The 19,689-nt window shown below is 37.3% G+C and overlaps 1 protein-coding gene across 25 annotated transcripts in view; it reads right to left on the bottom strand.

The window, feature by feature from the left end:
- Epb41 (erythrocyte membrane protein band 4.1) overlaps nt 1–19,689 on the bottom strand; it is a 160,911-nt gene that overhangs the window by 110,684 nt on the left and 30,538 nt on the right. Inside the window, exon 1 of one of the 25 annotated variants that reach the window (XM_048350678.1) lies at nt 79–90. The exons of the other annotated variants lie outside the window; for them this stretch is intronic. The gene's annotated coding sequence lies outside the window, so the exon portion shown is untranslated. Of the gene's footprint in view, nt 1–78; nt 91–19,689 lie in introns of those variants that run through there. 25 annotated transcript variants of the gene reach the window in all.

Genomic DNA, 19,689 nt, shown 5'->3' with positions numbered 1-19,689 from the left:
TATCCAAAGCCTATAATGTTTTAAAATGGAAAACAAATGATAATTTCTTGGGAATTATGGAGGAATAAAACTACAAACAGTAGCAGTGGTTCCCAACTTTGGGTGAATATCAGAATCATTGTGAAACATGTTAAAAATAAAGATGCCAAAGCCTGGAGTGTCAAGAATTTATTTTGGACTCCAAGGTTTAAACATAGTTTAACGGTTCACAAAGTCCTCTAATCAGGAGCATCAACATCACCTGAGAACTTGTCAGAAAAGCACATTTCAGACTGTACCTTTCTAAATCATAATTGCTGGGCAATTGCTGGGCATTATGCCCAGCAATCCATTTCCACAAAACCAACCAAGTGACTTTAGACCAAGTAGCACTCATTCTTTAAAAAACTCTTTAAGATGAAAATGAAATTTAACTAATACAAATAAACTTAAGGCATGTTCCTCTCATTGAAAAAGAATTAGAGCAAGGGGATAGATACCAATAGCTTGAGAGGAACTTAAAAGACACTTCAGTCACCTGCAAACAGACCTTACTCATTTTAATTTTAATTGAATTTTAACTAAAGTAAGTTATAAAATTTCATATTTCAGACAATTGGAAATTTGGTATTAAATAATCATTGCTAAATTTGTTAGATAGAGTGATGATATGGTTATTTTTAAGAGTAATTATCTTCAGAGAAATAGCAAATTATGCATAACTAAAATGATATTATCTGTGGAATTCACTTCAAAATAACACAGAAAAAGAAAACAAGTGGATATAGAAATGAAGCAAGATTGGCCATGACTTGATAACTGACAAATCTGAGTCATGAATCATGGGATTCGTTACAGTATACTTCAACTATTCTTTGTATATGCTAAAAATTATCCCAAATTTTTATAAATTTCAAACTACATGAAGTGGCTAGCAAAGCTGTGACAATAATATTTTTCTCATGTATTACATAAAATGCTAATTCAGGAAAAGATTAAGAAAAAGTCTATTAAGGACTTCTACTACTTAAAAACACAAATCTACAGTAATTTATTAATTGCAGTTCAAGAAACAATTGGAATTTAAGAGATGGTTAAAGCACATTCTTGTGAGCAGCTCATCTTTCCTTTAATACTCTACAAAAAGAAATATATGATCAGTATTTTACCACCCTAGTGACTAGGCGCATGCAGATAATTATGTTGATGACCTCAGCTGCTCCAGGTGCCATTAAGTGGTTACGGAGTATACACATATGCTCAATCTTCCCTAGAGCCATTTTATCAACTTATTCCTAAGTGACATGATGGAGAAACCACAGCTGAGGCCCTGAATGAAATCTGTCTCATACTGTTTCCAGGAAAAGTCAAGATAAATTTTTATCTTACATCTCAATTTACTTAAGAAATTCCAAGAAAAGAAGAAATAGGGGGAAAGAGGGGGGAAATAACAGATTAAGAGCATTCATCTGGAAACATTTCTTCCGAATGTCCATAATTAATGTTCATAGACATAATTAATAGTCTAACACCATCACTGTTTAAAACTATACTACATAGGGGTAGGAGTAGTAGAGTATTTGCTTAGCAGGCAAGAAATCCCTGCATTCAGTCCTTAACACCCCTCCCTATAAACACACTACTGGTATACCACAACTGCCATGGTTATCTCCTTGTAGAGGAATATTTCCTTTCCCCTTTTCTATATTTTCTAGATTCATAAAATTGAGCAGGAAAAAAGTTTTCTTCCCTTCTCCAGAGAGGGAAGTTTTATTTTACCATAATAGATAGTAAATTAGAAGATAGGGCATTAGACTACTCAATTTGATGTAACTTGATTCAGGTTTTAATTTTATTTTTCTTCTAGTCCTACCCTTTCTTGTATCTTCAGAATGAATTAGACACCTCATGAGAGAAGATTCATTGGTGGACTTCAAAAAGTAGGTAACATTCATCTTCACACTAGACCCTAGCCTCTCAAGTACAGTGCTCTCCAGACCTGGTTTCAATAAATATTCACAGCATCTTTTTCCTGGACAAATTCCATCTAACCAGGTCAAATTCTACTAGCAGCTAAACTTGCATATCAAGTCTTTCCTGATTTGTTTCTGCTCTATCACCAGGCTCCTTTCAGGTTCCTGATTTAATTCCTCTAACATACATAAAATCATTTCATCTTGGGCTTTTTCTCTTCATCTCTGCACCTATTTCTAAGCATTCATACACTGGAATAATGCAAAAATAAATTAAAATGTTGCATGTTTCATCCTGATAGCAGATTTAACCTATTTTTTTTTTTGGGGGGGGGGGGGTTGGTCCTGGGATTTGAACTCAGGCGCTGTCCCTGAGCATCTTTTGCTCAAGACAATTTTTTTGCTCTACCACTCTCAGCTTTTTCTGAGTAGTTTATTGGAGATTAGAGTGTCATGGACTTTTCTGTCTGGGCTGGTTTAGAACCATGATCCCCAGATCTCAGCTTCATGAGTAACCAGGATTACAAACATAAGCCACCAGCACCAAGCTTAATCTTATTATGAATTAAAAATAGCAATCGATTTTTAGAAACATTTTTCAACAGCTGAAAAGCAACAACTATGATACACTTAGCAAATTGAAGTGGATTATATGTTTCTTCACCTGGCCTTGAAATAATTGTGCAGAAGCAGCTACATAACCTATCAAGGATATTTTTCCCTTTTTCTTCTTAACAAAATTCCCTTATAATTGAAGGCAGAATGTTCCCAACTAAAAGTCTTTCCTTGCTGACATGCAGCTAGTAGGCTACAAATGGAAGCCATTGCCCTTTGGCTTTCTGCCCTTCCCCCCACTGCCTTCTTGCCTATACTACAGATGGCTGACTGGGTGTGAGTACCATCTTGTGACCTTCAGAATAGAAACCATATGTTAGGGTTCACACAGCATAAATTCAGAAGACTGGGACCCTAACTTCATGGCACCAAGAAAGCTTTTTGTTTATTAGCATACAAGTCGATTTTGCATGCTAGAATTCATCTCTGACACGTTTACCCTAAAGCATTCCAATTATATCTAAAAGTTAATTATGGACAGCTACAAAGACAAAACAACTTACTAATAGTCTTGTTCTAAAGTTAGACAAACAGGAGTCTAAACTGGTTCAGCCACTTACTACTTGTATAGCTTCTTAGAAACATAAAATCTCTAAGCCATAGTTTATTTATTTTGATGTTATGGATTGCTATAATTATTAAGTACTGTTTAGTATCTTACTTGATATTATTTTGGAAGGCTGAACAGGTATACTACAATTTAGCTATTCTAAGTCTCACCTTAGAGAAAGTGAGGTCCAACACACATGCTCATAAAGAGGTCATCATGCACTCATATCTGATAAAACATGCACATAAATGTACACACACAAAAGGGGACAACACACACATATACAATAAAACATATATATGAGTTGTACCATTGCAATGTCTATCACCAGAAAAAAATCAACAAATTATGAATAGTCATATAATGGAATATTATATCATAGTAAAAAAAAGTGGTCAACTATACTACATATAGTAGCATAAATTAATTTCTTAGAAACTATTGTAGTAAAAGAAGCAAACAGCTAAAGAATTTTAAATATGCATTTGTTAGAAAGCTCAAAAACAAGCAATACTACATTGTATATAATGTGTCTACATTTATAAAGGAATATTAATTTTTTTTTTGAGATAGAGATTAGGTATGTTGTACAACCGGGCCTCAAATTCCTGGAGTCCACTGATTTGCCTGCTTCTGGTTTGGGTTTGTTGGGCTTTTTTGTAGGTTGTGGAGCTTGAACTCAGGGCCTAGGTGCTGTCCTTGAGCCTCCTTTTGCTCAAGGCTAGTGCTCTACCCCTTGAGCCACAGAGCCACTTCGGTTTTTGAGTGGTTAACTTGGTGATAAGAATCTCACAGGGACTTTTCTGCCCTGGCTGGCTTCGAACCACAATCCTCAAATCTCAGCCTCCTGAGTAGCTAGGATTATAGGCATGAGCCACCGGGGGGCGGGGGGGGCGGCTATTTTTTTTTTTTTTTTTTTGCTTTTGAGACAAATTCTTACTTCATAGTCTTAGGCTGGCCTCAAACTCACCATCCTCCTGCTTCAGTATCCTAAGTGCGGGGATTCCATCCAAGCACCACTGTCAGGCTAAGAATTGTTTAAAATAAATATAAAATGGAAACTGCTATGAAGCAGTTTCCTCTGAAGGGAACACCCAAGAATATTAAGGGAAGAACACCAGTAGCTTCAACAGTTCTAATAAATTCCTAGTTCTCAAGGTGCATGATATATTTATAGGTATTCCTTTTTACACATTCTAAATTAACTTTATGTTTCATACACTCTAGAATATCAAATGTCATATGAATATGAGAAGTGTAAAAGAATATTATCAATCTACATCTGTAGAAAGATATTCCATTCTTACTACAAACAGTTGTTGCTTTAGAGGTTCAATAATTCATTTCTTCTTAACACAGTTCAGTACTATCCTCTGTACTGCAGATTGTTTTGTTGATTTTTTAAAATCTGAATATGGGGGCTAGGAATATGGCCTAGTGGCAAGAGCGCTTGCCTCCTACACATGAAGCTCTCGGTTCAATTCCCCAGCACCACATATATGGAAAATGGCCAGAAGGGAAGAAGCCAGGGACGGTGCTCAGGCCCTGAGTCCAAGGCCTAGGACTGGCCAAAAAATAAAAATAAAAATAAAATGTGAATATGTATTATACTTCTTAAAAGAAAAAAATTCCCACATGATTTAAGATATATTAAATATAAAATTTATCATATGAATAGTAAAACTTGCAAAACTTTCCACAAAAATTTCATAAAGAATCCAGGTCCAAAGAGAACATGAAGGACAAAAACCAAAACCAAAAACAAAACACATTTCCATTGGTAGACCACAAAAATGCTTTAATTTATGGCAGACAAAATGCATTCTATTCAATGGACTGACATGATTGAAATCATTTAGCTAGTTAATAAGAATTAATGTAAACTAGCCCAAAATTAAGATGCCCAACTTACTCTGTAGTTTATCTATAATAATTATTATTTTAATGGCATTCAAACACTAGAGAATTCCCTAGTTGCATCTGACAAAAAGAAAGCCATTCATCCTTAAGGGATTAAGGCAGCCTATTTAAGATTCATAATTAAGCAAAGAATTTAAAGTTACACTGCCCATTAATTTGGCCTTCCCTTTGCATACCCACAGCTGCTCCATTCCCATTCATCAGTAATTATGTACTCTCCCTAGGCCTTTTTTGTTCCACCTAACTCTGCATTTTCTTTATAAATAAAGGGTCTTTTCTTTAAGCCATGAGGTAGGCTTCTCTACCTCTCTACTTTCATATGAGTTTACTTCTTTCCACATTAAAATACCTCGAGTACTTGCTAACATGCTATTTGCCCTTATAAATAACTTCAATATATCAAACGTGTGAACTAGGCCAGTGAACCTTAGGACAATCTTTTAAGATTTAAACCACAGCTGGGTACTGGAAGCTTATGCTTATAAAAGAAACTATTTAGGAGACTGAGATATAAGGATCGAGGTTTAAAGCCAGCCTAGGCAGATAAATCTATGAGACTCTGGACTGGAGGCATATCCAGTGGTAGAGGTGGGGGTGGGGGTGAAGTGAATGAGACATAATTGCAAGTCCCAGTACCAGCAAGGACCAGAAACATAAATAAATAAATAAATAAATAAATAAACCAGTTAGCTGTCTCCATATTTTATTTTTACTGATTAAAGTTGCATGATAAATATTGTGGGAAAAGGTCTGAAACAAGATAAAGTTGTTAGAGAAATGAAAAACTCACTATTTTATTCAAGTTGCAATTATTTAGATATTATAGAAATTTCAAAAATTCAACTATTAATAATCAACAGATTTCTTAGTAGGATCTGAAATATCAAATAACCACAATTTTCATGCCTAGTTATCTTATATTGTTTATGTCTCCACTTTGTCAAGTTCCAATTCAACTACCTATGAATAGCCATTACAGAAAAAAAAAATTCTTATTTTGAATGAGAAATTGAAATAGGCAAATAAAGGCTCTTTTCAATTATAAAAGTATTGTATCTGGGCTAGCTAATGGAAGCTGAGATCAAAAGGCTGAGTCAGCCATGGGAGAAAAGTCTATGCAACTCTATTTCCAACTAACCAATAAAAAAGCGAGATTGAAGGTATGGCTCAAGTGGTAGAGTACCAGGCATGAGTGAAAGCATGAGGACCAACCAAGAGGATAAAGCTAAGTTTAAGCTCAGTATAAAAACTGTATCAAATAGTAAAAATAAATAAACAAACAACAAACACTTGTTAAAGGAATGAAATCTCATGTGGCATCAAAAACTCAAATCTGTGCATCAGTGGCACTCACTAGACACTAGGTTGAAATTGAACTATACAACTTGTGGCTGGGGACAGGAGGGAAAACAGGAGGGAGAGAGTGAGGGAAGGGGTAACATTGTCCAAAAAGAAATGCGCTCATTATCTGATTTACGTAACTGTAACCCCTCTGTACCTTTATAATAACAATAAGAAAACAAAAATCAAATCTGTGTTGGCACTTTTATTCTTATATTAATTCACAATATCTACTTGAAAAGTATCAATTCATCTTTTTCAAAAATGACTTATCTCGGGGCTGGGAGTATGGCCTAGTGGCAAGAGTGCTTGCCTCCTATACATGAAGCCCTGGGTTCAATTCCCCAGCACCACATGTCTAGAAAATGGCCAGAAGTGGCGCTGTGGCTCAAGTGGCAGACTGTAGCCTTGAGCAAAGAGAAGCCAGGGACAGTGCTCAGGCCCTGAGTCCAAGCCCAGGACTGGCAAAAAAAAAAAAAAAGACTTATCTCTGTGTGTGTGTGTGTGTGTGTGTGTGTGTGTGTGTGTGAGTATGTACACACATACTAAGATTTGAACTTAGGGTCTCATGCTTGCTAACACACTTCCAGCCTATAATATAATGTACTCTAATCAAACTCATCCTATCTATATTATATCTCCAGGTAGACAGTGTCAAAACTAAACTCAGACACCCAACTGGTGTCTGCTAGAGACAGCAGAGAATTACTTGGTTGGTGTGGGGAGTAAGTGTAACATCTGGTGTCAGAAGTATTCTGTTGACTGTGTGGAAATAAGAAAAACATTATTTTTTGCTATACCTATACTTCATCAAGTGAGAATTTCCAACTTTTATTAAATAAGGTCAAAAAAGAATAACACCAAAATGCTTGTATTATTGCCAGTGTAGTAGTGTATGCCTGTAACCCAGCACTTGGGAGGCTAAGATAGAAGGATCATGAATTTCAAGCAAGTCAAAGTTACAAATCAAGCTCAAGGCCAACTTGGACTATGTATTATTGGGTTTTGGTGAATTTTTTGTTTGTTTATTTTTGGTTTTTGTCAGTCATGGATTTGAAACTCAGGGCCTAGGTGCTGTCCTTGAGCTTTTATGCTCAAGGCTAGTGATCTTCCAATTTGAGGCATATCACCACTTCCAGTTTTCTGGTAGTTAACTAGAGATAAGAATCTCATGAACTTTGCTTCCTGGGCTGGCTTTGAACCACAATCTTCAAGCCACTGGATTACAAGCTTGAGCCACTGGAGCCCAGCTTGGTATTATTGTTATTGATACAATTATGAGTCATTTTTAGCTTTATCTTTTATTGCCAAAATTTTCCTATTATTTTGTAAAGTCAAAGGAAATGGCATTTCTAAGTCATTTATTTCTGAATTTTCTTTGAAAAAAAAGTTAGGTAACTTTTGACAGGTTTTGTTGTTTTTTGTTTTGCTTTATTTTATGCTGGTATTGAGGCTTGAATTCAGGATTTAGGCAATGTCCCTGAGTTTTTTGCTCAAGGGTAGCACTCTACTACATGCTTCATAGCTCCACTTTCACTTGAGCCACACTTCCAGCTTTTTATCGATTAATTGGACATAAGAGTCTCATGTTGACTCGTAGTCATGAAGCCCTGGGTTCAATTCCCCAGCACCACATATATAGAAAACGGCCAGAAGGGGCGCTGTGGCTCAAGTGGCAGAGTGCTAGCCTTGAGCAAAAAGAAGTCAGGGACAGTGCTCAGGCCCTGAGTCCAAGCCCCAGGACTGGCAACAACAACAACAAAAAAAAAGTCTCATGGATTTTCTTGCCCAGGCTAGCTTTGAACCACAATCCTCAGATCTCAGCCTCCTGAATAGCTAGGACTACAGGGTGACCTACCACATCCCAGCTTGACAAGTTTTGTTATTTTTTGTTTGTTACAACTTTGTGTGAATTCTTTATGAACAGTTTTCCTCCAAAGTGGCATTCGCCAAATAAAACCTGCCTATAATGATTATACTTCACTGGTCTTAATCCTTATTCTCCTCATTGTTGGACTGTACACTAAATGTTATGATGATTTATTTTGTCAGATATTGTGAAATGTGTTTTGAAATCCCAAATCACTATCTAGTGACTTTCTATGTCCTTTCCATTACCTCTGGGTAATAAGTAACTGATTAAGACCTTTAGTTCCCAGTAAGAAAAGTAAATGTCATACTTTCATTTTCTTATCAAGCAACACATTGAATCCACTAAGAAATATTTCCCCTTGAATCACATGTCAGAGAGAAATAAACATTTTCTTTAGGTTACACAGCACACAGCCAATTTGTAGATATTTTAGTTTTTCTATTTTCTAGTTCAATATTACCTCAATACTAAACACAATTGCAAACAAACTATAGCAGTTTCCCTAATAGACTTTTAATTTCCAAAAACTACTAAAAGTTGAACCAATTGAACATAATATCAAAACTGGGGGGCTGGGGATATAGCCTAGTGGCAAGAGTGCCTGCCTCGGTATACCCGAGGCCCTAGGTTCGATTCCCCAGCACCACATATACAGAAAACGGCCAGAAGCGGCGCTGTGGCTCAAGTGGCAGAGTGCTAGCTTTGAGCGGGAAGAAGCCAGGGACAGTGCTTAGGCCCTGAGTCCAAGGCCCAGGACTGGCCAAAAAAAAAAAAAAAACTGGATACTTTCGGGGCTGGGAATATGGCCTAGTGGCAAGAGAGCAAAAAAAGAAGCCAGGAACTCAGGCCCTGAGTTCATGGCCCAGGACTGGCAAAAAAAAAAAAAAAAAAAAAAAAAAAACTGGATACTTTCACCATTTCTAAGACATACTTTGCAATCTGATTTTTAGTGGTGTACTTTAATGTTGGTCACCTAAGTTTCATCAGGGCATGTCCAATGACTATTCTGAACGTCCAAAACAGGTAAGAGTAGTTTAAATTCAAGATTTTATCCAATGTAAGATTAACCTTTTTTTATTTTTTGGTGGTGGTAGTTACGGTATTTCAGACTGAACTCAGGGCCTCTCACCTGCTAGGTAGACACTGTACCACTCAAAGCACACTTCCAGCCCCCTTTGTCTTATTTTTATAGTAAAGTCTCATTTCTTTTCCCAGGCCAGCTAGTGCTACAATCTTCTTGTGTTTCCAGTGTTGCCAAGAAACCAGGCATGTACCACCACAGAGCCATTGGGAGTCTCTCAAACTCTGTGTACATGTGTGTACACATACACATGCACTGGAGCTTGAACTCAGGATCTTCTAAGTTATTTCAGTAATCAACTATCACTACCACCCGAAGAGATGAACCAAATTTAATTTGACATGAAAGAGAAAATGTAGAAGAACACGTGTGGCTCACACCTATAATCCTTTTTTTTTTTTTTTTTTTTGGCCAGTCCTGAGGCTTGAACTCAGGCCTGAGCGTTGTCCCTGGCTTCTTTTTGCTCAAGGCTAGCACTCTACCACTTGAGCCACAGCGCCCCTTCCGGATTTTTCTATATATGTGGTGCTGAGGAATTGAACCCAGGGCTTCATGTGTGTGAGGTAAGCACTCTACCACTATGCCATATTCCCAGCCCCTATAATCTTAACAATTCAGGAAATTGAGACCTGGAGGATCACATTTTGAAACCAATGTAGGGAGAAAAGGTCTTGAAGACTCCATCTCCAATTAACCAACAAATTGCTGGACTGGAGGTATGGTAGAGCACTACCCATGAGCACAAAGTCTGAGCAAGAACACAATGCTGTGGCATACGGATCATAGAATATTATCCAGCAATAAAAAGGAATGGAGTAGGGGTTGGAGGTGTGGCTCAGTTGGTAGATTGCTAGCCAATGAGCAAAACTGGCCACAGGTACCAAGTTCAAGTCCAGATCTGGAACTAAGAAAAAGGAATGAGGTCCCCACACATACTACTATGCTATGTTAAAAAAAAATCCAATCATACAAATTGCATAATCTCATTTATATGCAATATCTAAAACAGTCATATCTATAAGGACATACTTATGACTGCCTAGGCCTGGGATTGCAGGGTGGGAAATGGGGAATGACTGGTACTGGCCAGTACCCTACCAATGAATGGTATGGTATGTACCTTCCTTTTTTTTTTTCTCTCTTTTAAAAATGTTATTATGAAGGTGATATACAGAGGGGTTATAGTTACATAGTCAGGTGATACGTTGATAAGTATTTCTTTTTGGACAACACTACCCCTTCTTTCACTTTCTCCCAGTTTTTCCCTCCCATGTCCACATGGTATGTACCCTCTTTTGGAGGGGATTAAAAAAAAAGTTCAAAAATTAGACTGACATGATAGCTACACAACTCTGTGAACATACTGAAATGTTAAACTTTATACTCTGAAAGGGTAACTCATATCAGATAATTATATCTTAAAAAATGATGATTTTTAAAAGCTAATGTCAAATCTGATCTGGTAGCATAAGCCTATAATTCGAAACCCTTTCAAACCTGAGGCATGAGGATTGTGAGTTCAAGTCCAGCCTAGATTACATAGCAAGACTGTATTTCAAAAAAAAGAAAAAGAAAACCAAAGCTCTGGTCAGAATATGTATAAACATAAGCACATATTTAAATCAAGTATAAGGTAGGTGTATAAGAATGTCATTTAAAACATTAAGTGCATTCTATGTTAAGTATATTATATTACTCCTATCTTTTCAGAAGGTTTTTCCTGTGTCTAAACAAACTCATCAGTAATGTAGTTCTACATCCTTTCCTTAACTAATGTTCAGTGATCCAGAGGCCATCCCCTTTGACATTTAAACTCAGCCTGCTCAGGGCACCAGATGTTCCATTTGATCACATTAAGCTATGTTTATCATCACTGTCATCAACCTAGCTTTAGGACTAACTACTAGGCTCTCCTCAAACAAAACTCTCAAAAATAAAGCTACAATAAATTAAATGGTAGCTCATTAGATATCAAATAGCATTAAGATTCAAAAACATGGAGAAAGTATGTTCTGTGAAGTATTTTGTATTGTTATTAAGTCATAATACATGATCAGAGATAAATAATTAGAAGGAAAGCCTCTCTACCTCAACCTCAGTGGCCCTCTATGTCTTGTGTTTCTCTTCTATGAATGGCAATTATATATTCTGTGGGTAACTGTGGTCTCTCATAAGGTTTGTTGAGGCCTGGTGTTGATCACTTTCAAGAAATGGGTCCTCTCTCAGATATAACTGTAGACAGGCAAGATAGAAAATCTCTTTTTCTCTGGGCTTTCTCTGCTTTTAGAGCAATCTGATAGGCTTGAGGTACTGTCAGGCAGAAGAGTTAAAGATGTGTTCTGCCACTAGAAAGCAGATGTGCTGTAGGTCAAGGAAGGAGACTACAAATTGAAAAGAAGTTCTTATTTTGTGAGTTACATAATATAGAAGCATACTAGTAATTCCATGCTTACCCCCTCTTTGTATTTCTAAGCCTTTAGTAAAGTATGAAACTAGCCTGGTCCCAGCTGTGTATTACAGGAGACTCTGTGTATTCAGAAGACTCTCCTCTGGGACAGAAATTAAAGAGAAAGTAGCACTCCTTAAAGTCAGCAAGGGATTTCCCAGGAGAAGGTGAATCTTCAAGAACAAAAATCCTCCCTGTGAATTCCGATTACTCCATCCCTGGAGTAATCCCTGTTTTATTTATTGAGGTAGAAAGTAGGTTTTTTCCTATTGAAACCATAACCTGCTGGGCACTGGTGGCTCACACTTGTAATCCTGGCCACTCATGAAGTTTAAAATCTAACGATTGTCATTCAAAGCCAGCCCAGACAGAAATGTCCATGAGATTCTTATCTCCAGTTAACTACCCAAAAGCCAGAAGTAGAGCTGTGGCTCAAGTAGGAGAGCACTAGCCTTGAGCAAAAGAACACAGGAACAGCTCCCAGGCCCTGAGTTCAAGCCCTAGGACCAGAACAAAAACAAAGCTGTACTGTAAACTTGGGTCTGTCTGACTCCCAAACCCATATCTTTACCACAGCTATATGGCACTGCCTCCTATTATTAATAGAAAGCGATTCAGCAATAGCATAGGAGAAAGTCATTTAAAAGGAGAAAGGATGGAGGAGGAGGGGAGAAATTGCCAAAGTAATACCAGTTATTTGTAGACTAATGTCAAAAATAGAAACACTTAAATTAGTTAGCATATATGGAAAGTAGTACTTGACACGTGGCTAGCATTTTGATAACAGTATTCTCGTCCTTAGAGACAAAGATTATATAGCCAAAGTGCAAAAATGCTGTCTTAGATTTTGGCTTTTGAGGAAGTTCATATACAGCATTATTAAAACAGAGATACAACAACAACAAAATCTACATTCTCTCGCTGAAAAATTATCCCATAGACAACTCCTGTGGGTAAGACTGGAAGGGAAAAACTGGGAGAGAATGAGGGAAGTGGTGATATTGTCAAAAAAGAAATGTACTCATTACCTGACTTACATAACTGTAACCCCTCTGTATATCACTTTTATAACAATAAAAAATTAGGATAAAAATAAAAATAATTATTATATAAATAAAAAAAGAATCCTGAATTAGGGTGGCTACATTATTCAGGGATGAAAGTGTAGCTCAGTATAGAGCACTTGGGTAGCATGTGAAGCTCTGGGTTTGATCCCTAGTACTACAAAGAAAAACAGTACTCATCAGTTCTCTTCAGTCAAAACCAGGAACACAGAGCTTACTTCTCCAAAATGTATAAGAGCAAAAATGACACATACACTCATTAAATCATTAAACTGCAAAATTTTCTTTTTTACTTTACAAAAGTAAGATATCTTTTTGTAATTAAAAAAAGTCAAAAAGATTCAAGGCACTTCATATTTCAGGTGGACTGTGTACAAAATCCCCTGGTTTAAAAAGAAAAAAACCCTCCCAACTCAAACCTCTTCCTGTTTTTTAACTCTGTGTGTTTACTTTCACATCTGCTGCAAAAGATAAAAGCAACAATGGGGACATCAGCCACATGACTGTGCCCTACCAATCCGGAAAGGAAGCTGTGAAGCAGACTTGCTGTGAAACGGGTCTAGAGAATACTCTCATTGGGCTTTAAAATGTCATTGTATAAGCCCCAAAGCCAAAAAATCCACTCAACAAAATCATATGCTTTCTATATAGTATATTTGCATATAAACGAATCATATAGTCATATATATTTATTCTAAGCAGAAAAGGTCAAGATGTAAAAATTATTTTTCTTACATAAAGATTATACTCCTCCATATCCATAAAGTTTTTTGGTGTTTTGGGGGTTTTTTGGTTGGTTGTAGGGCTTGACCTCAGGGCCTGAGCACTGTCCCTGAACATTTTTGCTTAAGGCTAGTCTCTTACCGCTTTTGAGCCACACTTTTGGTTTTCTGGTGGTTAATTGGTGGTGAGAGTTTTACAGCCTTTCCTGCCCAGGCTAACTTCAAACTTCAGATCAAACTTCATGAGTAGCTAGGGTAACAGGTGTGAATGAGCCCTTGTGCCTGGCTCAAATTTTTAAAAGAAAAGAGAACTAACACTTATTGACTATGTCTAACGTTGCATTGTTTTTATTATTACTATGTATTATCTGCAGTGCCAGTATTATCACTTTACAAAAGAGGAAACTGAGGCAAAAAAAGTCCTTTCACAAGATCACGTGTGTGTGTGTGTGTGTGTGTGTGTGTGTGTGTGTGTGTGTGTACACTGATCCTGGGGCTTAAACTCAGGGCCTGGGCACTGTTCTTGAGCATTTTGTGTTCAAGGCAGCCAGCTCTCTATCACTTCAACCATTCAACCACAGTGCCACTTCCAGCTTTATCTGAGTAGTTATTAGAGACAAGAGTCTCATGGGCCTTCCTGCCTGGGCTAGCTTCAAACTGTGATCCTCAAATCTCAGCCTTCTGAGTAGCTAGATTAGAGACATGAGCCACTGGCACTGGGCAAGATCACAAAATTTTTTATTGTTATTGTAAAGGTGATGTACAGAGGGGATACAGTTATATAAGTCAGAAATAAGTACATTCCTTTTTGAACAGTGTCACCTTTCCCTCGTTTTCTCCTATTTTTCCCTCCTGACCCACACCACCCCAACATTACAATTAGTAAGGAATTAGTAAGGCTTTGACAGAAAAAGGCATAGGTTCTACTCTTGCTGCTCATGACTATATTAATCAGGCAGGGTGTACCAGGAAAGAATGCCAGCTTTGACGCCAATTTTCAATTGCTAGTTGTATAATTTGGGACAAGTTAGTTAACATTTAACCCACCACCTAAAATGTGCAGTGAGATTAATAGCATTCCAAGGATGAAGAAAGGAAATGAGGATGAAACGGCAATCATATTCCACGCATATTCTATGAAACTAAGAAAATTAAGTTGGAGAGGCAGTGAGTTGGGAGGGATAAGGAAGAAGGATAAAAGAGGTGATACCAGTGAAGATGCATGGTATTTACAAACTGATTTTTTGAATGTTAATTCCTTTGTACAACTAAAGATAATAAAAATATAATTTTTAAACACTCCAAGGTGTTGTGGTGAAGCTTAACGGCAAAAATCATAATGACTAACACTCATCTAGTACCAGTCACTGCTCTAAACATTTCACATAGGGCTGGAGATGTTGGTGAGTGGCAGGAATCTAAGCTAGCATGCACCAGGAACCATCACCAACACCACACACACACACACACACACACACACACAAAATATATATATACACACATATGTATAAATGTATGCAAACAAATTGAACAGACAGTTCTCAAAAGAAATACAAATGATAAACACATGAAGAAATATTCAACATTCTTGGTTATAAAGGATCTCTAAATCAAAATGACACAGATTCCATCTCACCCCACCTGAACAGCAAAAGTTGTCAAAAGATGAGATAGAGATTGGGTGGGGAGGCTGGAGGAGATGGGTTGGGGGGTGTGACAGAGGGGTTAAATGGAATATAAATAATTACAGCCACTATGGAAATTAGTATGAAGATTCCTCAAAAAACTAAAAATAGGGCTGGTGAAGTGGCTTAAATGGTGCACTGTGTGACTGGCATATATCTGAAGGAGTTTACATCAACATACAAAAGAGATATTTTCCCAACTTCTTGTTTTGTTTTGTAGTGGGGCTTGAACTCAGTGCCTTATGCTCTTGCTTGGCTTTTTCATTCAAGGTTAGTATACTGCCACTTGAGTCACAACTCCACTTTGGCTTTTTTGCTGGTTAACTGGAGATAAAAGTCTCATGGACTTGTCTGTCTGGATTGGCTTACAGTCTTGATATTTAGATCTCAGCCCCCTAAGTAATTAAGGTAACTAGAGAGAATCACCAGCACCCACGAGGAGCAGAATTTTAATGCAGATTAATACACATTTTTTCTTAACTATGTGCCTTTTTGTGACAGAGACTTTATTCTTAAGTTTTTGTGTATGTGCTTAATCATTTCTACTAATATTAGATCATTAAACTCCCTTTAGGCAAAAATCATATGTTCTACATATATTTCCACATCTATATGTTCACATATATGCAGAGTCTTGCTCAGTGTAGATCATGCCATTTCTCTGTTCAAAATTCTTCCAAGAACTCTTATCTCAGAATAAAATGCAAAGTCATAAGTAGCCAACAAGGTACTTCATGACTTTCTTCCTCTCCTACCTACAACATCTCTGAGCTCAGTTTTCTACTATTTCCCTTCTACCATTTTGACTTACTATGCTGGTTACTTAATATCTGTCAAACATACCAAACATGCTTAAGCTTTGTGCTTGTTGCTTCTTCTACCTAAAATACTGGTCCCTCAGATACTTGTATGGAGGTCTTACTCCCATTTGGGATTCTGCTCAAATATCACCTTTTCAGAAAAGTCACTTCTGACCACTGTTATCTGAAATACCCACTAAGCTGTCTTTTTTTTTTTTTTTTTTTTTTTTTGCCAGCCCTGGGCCTTGGACTCAGGGCCTGAGCATTGTCCCTGGCTTCTTTTTGCTCAAGGCTAGCACTCTGCCACTTGAGCCACAGTGCCACTTCTGGCCATTTTCTATATATGTGGTGCTTGGGATTTGAACCTAGGGCACCATGTATATGAAGCAAGCACTCTTGCCACTAGGCCATATTCCCAGCCCCTAAGCTGTCTTTTTTCCCCCTTAGTCAAGTCTTCTTGTTCCTCACTAAAATCTGCTGCTTTATCCCTGACATATATTCATTATCTGTCTTCTCCCTCTAAAATGTAAACTCCACAAGAATAGAAACTTCTATTTTATCCAGTGCTATGACCCAAAGTACTAAATTCAGTGTCTGGTAAATAATAATAATAAATATTTATTAAAAGAGTAAATGAGGGCTGGGAATATGGCCTAGTGGCAAGAGTACTTGCCTCATATACCTGTGAAGCCCTGGGTTCGATTCCTCAGCACCACATATATAGAAAAGGCCAGAAGTGGCACTATGGCTCAAGGGGCAGAGTGCTAGCCTTGAGCAAAAAGAATCCAGGGACAGTGCTCTGACCCTGAGTTCAAACCCCAGGACTGGCCAAACAAAAAAAAAGAGTAAATGATAGACATGATAATTTTCTGTTACTGTATAATGAACTTGGTAGTTTAAAAAGAAACAGCCAGGAGCTGGTGGCTCATATCTATAGTCCTAGCTTCTTAGGAGACTGAGATCTGAGGATCATGGTTTGAAGCCAGTCAAGGCAGAAAAATTCCAATTAACCAGCAAAAAAAAAAAAAAAAAAAGTGGAAGTAGAAGTGTAGGTGTGGCTCAAGTAGTAAAGTACCAGCCTTGGGTGAAAAAAGAAAAAACAACAACTAAGAGCACAAGGCCCCAAGTACTGGCACCAAAAAAAAAAAAAAGGCACTTATTATCTAGGAATGGCTTACCTAGCCTTTAGCTCAATATTTCTCATAAAGCTTCAATTTATGACCAAGGTTGGCATTCATCTTAAGACTCAACTCTGCCTGAAGAATCTGCTTCTGAGCCCACTCACATGGTTGTCAGCAGGTTTCAGAAGATCTACTTCCAAGCTCACTGGCAAACCTTGGTTTCTCCTCATGTGGGCCTCTCCATATACTGGCTAAATGTTCTCAAAATATGGCAGTTGATGATCCAAAGGAAAGAGCCAGAGAGTGCCCAAGACAGAAGAAGCCCTTGCTTTTGGTAACCTAATCTTACAAATGACATCCCATACCACTTTTACAGTATTCTATTCATGAGAAGTGAGTTGCTAAATCTAACCCACAGTCAAGGGATGGAGATTACACAAAGGCATAAATACTAGGAAGCAGAAATCATTGGGAGCCCTCTTGAGAGCTGGTTTAGAAGGGTATAGCAGGGGCACAGTTACTTTGTATACTGTTGACAAAGAACAAAGTTCTCTCCTATCAAGGAAGGTCTTTTCACTTCAACTGAGTTGGAAGGTTGGGGAAGGAGGGATTATGAGCAGTAAAGAAGAAAGGAGACACCCACCTAGCCAGCCAGGTCAGCAGAATCAACCCTAGTGATAAATGGGTAACAGATGTAACAGTTGATCACCCTCACATCGATCACTGGAGGCCATCTTAAAGGCTGCCCACAACAACTGATAGTCACACGCACATAAAATAAATTAATAATAAATAAAAACTCATTTTTGAGCTCTTACTCTTTTACTACCAGATATGTTCTTGAGTTACACAGTCATTCACCTATATGTTAGTCTTTATGATCTTACAAAATTCCAGAGGGAAAATGTGAACTATTGAAAGTGTCTCATTAAATGGTATTTATTAGCAGTCATATTAGAGATACTATATGGAACAAGACTAAGTCAACAAAAATACTATCTGGAGAAAAAAAACTATTGAAGAGATCTTGCTATGTATGAGATCTACTTATACTTAGCTTTCCTGCTTGGGCTGGCTTTGAACCAGCATCCTCAGATCTCAGCCTCCTGAGTAGCTAGGATTATAGGCATGAGCCACTGGCACCCAGCAATCCTTTATTTCTCAACTGCAACAGAGTGATATTTCCTCTAAATTGCTATGTATTGACCTTTATATAATTACTGTCTTTAGGAGATGGAGAGTACTTAATAAAATATCAGCCTTTTACAGTAAAATTTAATAAATTTCAAATATTACATAGCAAGACTAACATATATGTGAATGACTGTGTAACTCAAGAACATATCTGGTAGCAAAAGAGTAAGAGCTCTAAAATGGGTTTTTATTTATTATTTATTTATTTTATGTGCATGTGACTATCGATTGTTGTTTTTAACATGTAAGTCTAACTAAATACAAGATATATCAGATTTGGCAATAATTCAGGAATGCCTGCATAATAAAAAATGACACCCATTCGTTTTCTTTTCTTCCTTGATTTAAATATTCCAGATCTAGTTTCAAGAGCTAACTTCATTTGTAACCCTCAAAGATCTATGGATGCTAAAACCAATGGTAATTGGGGGATAGGGTATTTATGATGCCAAAGTATCACCACAAGCACAAAAACATAACTTTACCACAGAGAAATCTGGTGTTTACCACTTTAGGTAACACTAATTGCAGGACAGCCTGACATTATGAACTTCCTGATATGGAACAAAATAAAACACAATGTCATCTATGATATACTCTTGCCAAAAATGTTTCATCTAAGACTAGTCAGAGTTGTAGAAATAACTTTTAGTTTACAGGAAACAAAGCGGATAGGAGAACAAATCAAATCCTTGAGGGGATAATCAGATGATTCCAGAATAGAACATTTTACTAGTCAACTGGCACTAGGACACATCAAAGTTAATGACAATTAAAGGAGGTAAGTATTCTTCTAGATTAAAGAAAGCAATAGATATAAACAAATATTTAAACAAAAAATAATAATGGTTGGTATTGTGGAAATATCTTAAGAACCTAACCATGTATTATGACTACATAATTTTATTGCTAAGCACTATATACCAAAGTATTTGGGGAGTAAAATATCATGGTACTTTAAACCTTGCTTTCCAAAAAAATATCATATACATCAAGAGAAAGAAAGAGGTAACTAGGAGCAAAGTCAAAGTTGTAAATCTTAATTATCTAGGAATTTTCACTAACACCACCTTATAAATCTAGACAACTCTGCATTGAAGGGGAGAATAGGAAGGACAGCAAAAAGCATAATATTGATACTCTGCTTTCTAGAAGTGGTCAGTCTCGCTGGGAATATGGCCTAGTGATAGAGTGCTTGCCTTGTATTCATGAAGCCCTGGGTTCGATTCCCCAGCACCACATATACAGAAATGGCCAGAAGTGGCGCTGTGGCTCAAGTGGCAGAACGCTAGCCTTGAGCAAAAAGAAGCCAGGGACAGTGCTCA

Source organism: Perognathus longimembris, chromosome 7 (genome assembly GCF_023159225.1).
Source record: "Perognathus longimembris pacificus isolate PPM17 chromosome 7, ASM2315922v1, whole genome shotgun sequence".
Taxonomy (NCBI): Eukaryota; Metazoa; Chordata; class Mammalia; order Rodentia; family Heteromyidae; genus Perognathus; species Perognathus longimembris.
This window is presented reverse-complemented; position numbering and strand designations above follow the sequence as displayed.